Raw genomic sequence first — 5,615 nt, forward strand, 5'->3', positions numbered from 1 at the left:
ATCCATAGAATGTATAGCCCCAAAAGAGAATCCTAAGGTTAACTATAGACTTTAGGTAGTTATAATGTGTTGATGTAGGTTCTTCAATTGAAACAGATGGACCACTTTGGTGGGGGAAATTGATAATGTGAAGGATATACAGGTGCAGAGTAAGGGTGTAGGGAAATCTCTGAACCTTGTCAATTTTGTGTGAATTTTAAACTGCTGTAAAATAATAAGTCTTTAAAAAAATCAAGTTTATTAAAATAATTTATAAAGCATTACCAAAGTTATCATCATAATCTCTTTTCCATCTTTTGCAAATTACCATCAGATGTTTCATTTTTCTTCATTAATTTTTTCTTTTAATTAAATATGATTTCAGTTAAACTAAGAAAACTAGAATTTGAGAAAATAACTACATTTATAGAATTAATTTTCATTGCCCATTATTAATGTTTAATGTTTTTGTTATACGTATTCAAAATGTATGACACTCAGGGGTTAAGAAACAGCAATAATGTTTATACACAAAAAAGAATTTTAGAATACTTCGTTCTCTGAGAATAGACCTCTTTTCCTCTCTTTTAGATATTCTACCTTCAATCACACTCTTAGGAAAGCTATATGTATAAAACTGCAAATTGCATCTAAATGAAATATTTATCTTACAGCCTTACAAAGTATATCCTTATACTCTTTCTGCAATTCCCATTCTTAGAGTCATACCGTGGGGTTAAGGCTGTTATTACAATTTGAGCAACAGAAAAAAACATTATGTTTTAAAGTCAAAATTAAAGGAGGGGCTGCTGAACCACTGCATTCATTCCTGAGAAACCTTTCCTAAACGACTTTTCTTAGAGCTTTCCCTGTGAACTCAGCCCATTTTCTGTCTATTGTTGTTTTTTAGTCGCTCAGAAGTGTTCGACTGTTTGTGATCACATGCACTGCAGAGCTCCAGGCTTCCTTGTCCTTCACCATGTCTCAAAGCTTACACAAACTCATGTCCATTGAGTCGGTGATGGCCTCCAACCATCTTGTTCTCTATCGTCCCCTTCTCCTCCTGACTCCAATCTTTCCCAGCATCAAGGTCTTTTCTAATGAGTCAGCTTTTCACATCAGGTGGCCAAATTATTGGAGCTTCAGTTTCAGCAACAGTCTTTCCAATAAGTATTTAGGATTGATTTCCTTTATGATTGACTGGTTTGATCTCCTTGCAGTCCAAGGGACTCTCAAGAGTCTTCTTCAGCACCACAGTTCAAAAGCATCAATTCTTCAGTGCTAAGCCTTCTTTATGGTCCAAATCTCACATCCATGCATGACTACTGGAAAAACCATTGCTTTGAGTAGATGGATCTCTGTTGGCAAAGTAATGTCTCTGCTTTTTAATATGCTGTCTAGGTTTGTCATAGCTTTTCTTCCAAGGAGCAAGCGTCTTTCAATTTCATGGCTGCAGTTACCATCTGCAGTGACTTTGGATCCCAAGAAAATAAAGTCTGTCACTGTTTCCATTGTTTCCCTATCTATTTGCCAGGAAGTGATGGGACCAGATGCCATGATTTTCATTTTTTTGAATGTTGAGTTTTAAGCCAATTTTTTTCACTCTCCTTTTTTACCCTTAACAAGAGGCTCTTTAGTTCCTCTTTGCTTTCGGCCAATAGGGTGGTATCATCTGCATATCTGAGGTAATTTATATTGCTCCCGGCAATCTTGATTCCAGCTTGTGCTTCATCTAGTACGGCATTTCGCATGATGTGCTCTGCATATGAGTTAAATAATCAGGGTGACAATATACTGCTTTGATGTACTCCTTTCCCAAGTTTCAACCAGTGTGTTCTTCCACGTCCAGTTCTAACTGTTGTTTCTTGACCTGTATACAGGTTTTGCAGGAGGCAGGTAAGGTGGTCTGGAATTCCCATCTCTTTAAGAATTTTCCACAGTTTGTTGTGATTTACACAATCAAAGGCTTTAGCATAGTAAATGAAGCAGAAGCAGATGTTTTTCTGGAACTCTCTTGCTTTTTCTATGATCCAACAGATGTTGGGAATTTGATCTCTGGTTCCTCTGCCTTTTCTAAATACAGCTGGAACATCTGGAAGTTCTCAGTTTATTGACTGTTGTTGCCTGGCTTGGAGAATTTTGAGTGTTACTTTGCTAGCATATGAAATGAGTGCACTTGTGCAGTAGTTTGAATATCCTTTGTCATTGTCCTTCTTTGGGACTGGAATGAAAACTGACTTTTTCCAGTCCTGTGGCCACTGCTGAGTTTTTCAAATTTGCTGGCATATTGAGTGAAGCACTTTCACGGCATCATCTTTTAGGACTTGAAATAGTTCAGCTGGAATTCCATCTAGTTTTGTTTGTAGTGATGCTTCGAACATTTGACTTCACATTCCAATATGTCTGGCTCTAAGTGAGTGATATAACCATGGTGGTTATATGGGTCATGAAGATCTTTTTTGTATAGTCCTTCTGTGTATTCTTTCCACCTCTTGTTAATATCTTCTGCTTCTATTAGGCCCATACCATTTCTGTCCTTTATTGTGCCCATCTTTGCATGAAAATTGCCTTAATATCTCTATTTTTCTTGAAGAGATCTCTAGTCTTTCCCATTCTATTGTTTTCCTCTATTTCTTTGCATTGATCACTGAGGAAGTCTTTCTTATCTCTCTTTACTATTCTTTGGAACTCTGAATTTAGATGTGTATCTTTCCTTTTCTCCCTTGCCTTTCACTTCTGCTCTTTTCTCAGGTATTTTAAAAGCCTCCTCAGACAACCATTTTGCCCTTTTGCATTTCTTTTTCTTTAGGATGGTTTTGATCACTGCCTCCTCTACAGTGTCACATACCTCCATCCATAGTTCTTCAGGCACTCTGTCTATTGGATCTAATCCCTTGAATCTATTTGTCACTTCCACTGTATAATTGTAAGGTATTTGATTTTGGTCATATCTGAATGGCCTAGCGGTTTTCCCTACTTTCTTCAATTTAAGTCTGAATTCCACAATAATGAGTTCATGATCTGAGCCACAGTCAGATCCTGGTCTTGTTTTTGCCGACTGTATAGAGCTTCTTCATCTTCAGCTGCAAAGAATGTAATCAACCTGATTTCGGTATTGACCATCTGGTGATGTCCATGTGTAGAGTCATCTCTTGTGTTGTTGGAAGAGAATGTTTGCTATGACCAGTGCATTCTTTTGGCAAAATTAGCCTTTCCCCTGTTTCATTTTGTACTCCAAGGCCAAACTTGCCTGTTATTCCAGGTATCTTTTGACTTCCTACTTTTGCATTCCAGTCCCCTAGGATGAAAAGGATATATGTTTTTGGTGTTAGTTGTAGAAGATCTTGTAGGTCTTTTAGAACCATTCACCTTCAACTTCTTCAGCATTAGTTGTTGGGGCATAGACTTGGATTACAGTGCTATTGAATAGTTTGCCTTGGAAATGAACGGAGATCATTCTCCTGTTTTTGAGTTTGCACCTAAGTATTGAATTTCAGACTTTTGTTGAACATGAGGACTACTCCATTTCTTCTAAGGGATTCTTTCCCACAGTAGTAAATATCATGGTCATCTGAATTAAATTTGCCCTTCCTGGTCCATTTTAGTTCACCCATTCCTAAAATGTCAATGTTCACTCTTGCCATCTCCTGTTTGACCACTTCCAATTTACCTTGATTCATGGACCTAACATTCCAGGTTCCTATGCAATATTGTTCTTACAGCATCAGACTTTACTCTCACCACCAGACACTTATATAACTGGGCGTTGTTTTTGCTTTGGCTCAGCCTCTTCATTTCTTCTGGAGCCATTCCTCTGCTCTTCTCCAGTAGCATATTGGGTACCTACTGACCTGGGAAGTTCCTCTTTCAGTGTAATACCTTTTTGCCTTTTCATACTGTTCATGGGGTTCTCAAGGCAAGAATGCTGAAGTGGTTTGTCATTTCCTTCTCCAGTAACACTTTATTGTGTTTATTTTTAGCTTTAAATTATTAGTATCACATAATCTGATATATTATTATATACATTTTGTTTCATTAAATGACTCTGTGTTCTGAGATAGACCTTTAATTCCTTGGGCTTTTTACTCAGAGCACCTTGCCTTTTTTTTTTTTTTAACTAGGTCTATGGTTTATGTTCCATAAAAACTTATCTATCAGTTAACTATTGGAGATGTTACCAGAGAGCAACATACAGCAACTGAGGTTGAATTTGCTGCCTTCTGCTCTTTGCTTAGCCTCTCTCTGCATTTTCTACCTTTGCTATAGCACTGTGAGTTGCTGTCCCCCTCCAGGCTACAAAAATGCCATTGTCCTGTGGATTATGAGTCTTTCTGCCTAGTTATTACTGAAAATTGTAAAGACCTCTTTAAGCCTGAGCTCCCTTCATCTCTGAAACACCCAGGCCTGCTTTTAAAGCCAGTGTGTTGTCTAGGCCCTCCTGGAGGAAGCCTCCCATCAGTCATCATGTTCACTAATAATGTCAAACCTTTCCCAGCTATTCACATTAGCCTTTTCATTTACCATTCTTTGGAACCATTTCAAATGTACTGTCAAGTAATAACCCACCATTTTTAAACTCTGTACATTATGGCTTTATTCCCTCCTTCACATTCAACTTCTCCCCCTCAAACACTCAACTTTTCTACCCCATCCAACGTCCAAGCTAGACATTACTGCAAAAGAGTCATGAGGTTTTCATGCATTTCTTTGATCTAACAATTCATTTCCAGAGTCATAATGCATTTAATCTTTCTATATTTCTCTGACCTTCATAAGCTTTCATGCAGGAACACAATGCTCAGTTAAGTAGTAGAGCATGAAAAATCCCTTTGTAGTTTGGTACAGGGTAATGGAACCCTGAAAATCTATTTGAGGCATAATCATTTGAAAACTGTTCAAACTCTGGGTGGAGCAAATCAAGAGCAGATTTATTACTGCTCCAAAGTAAGCTTTTGATTTTGATAAGGGTTTCTGCACAAGAAAAACAGTCATTTTGTGCTGATATTACTTCTTGTATTTTTGTTCAATTTTAACAATCTATGCAAGAGAAATAACATTTCCCTCCAACTTCTGCCTTTCACAAAGAACTGTTTTCCAGAGACCAAAAGCCCTACAAGTCATTAATCGTATCCTGACTAATTCATTTAGGAGAGCTTTCAGTGGTCACCAGGATTTTAGTCCACACTGGAGCTGAATTATAAAGGTCCTGTTTTCATCATGAGGCTCTGATTCCCTGTGTTCACTAGAACATCTGTTGATTTTGATATCTGCCTACCCATAAGTTGTGGTTGTCTTTTGAAGTACTCATGTTCAATGTTAATAGGATCCTTAGGGGAGTCTTCTTTAGGTAAATAGAAGATAATTCATATTCTGCACTTAACATTTTTCTTCTTATTGATTTTGAGGTAGAGCTGATGGACGTATACTGTTTCCTTTAATTACAGGCAAGAAGTGAGGCTGGAGGGGTAGATGTGTTCAGTTGTCTACTTCTCACTATACATTTATTTCTAAGGAAAATATTTCAGAGTAGTAGAAGACCCTCTTTGAGCACAAATGTTAGTAATGCATTTCTCAAGGCAAAATAAAGAGCAGGTCCAAATCCATTTTCTAGAACATTTGGGAGTGTTTTGAAATAG

This window comes from Bubalus kerabau, chromosome 18, assembly GCF_029407905.1.
Source record: "Bubalus kerabau isolate K-KA32 ecotype Philippines breed swamp buffalo chromosome 18, PCC_UOA_SB_1v2, whole genome shotgun sequence".
NCBI classification, from domain to species: domain Eukaryota; kingdom Metazoa; phylum Chordata; class Mammalia; order Artiodactyla; family Bovidae; genus Bubalus; species Bubalus kerabau.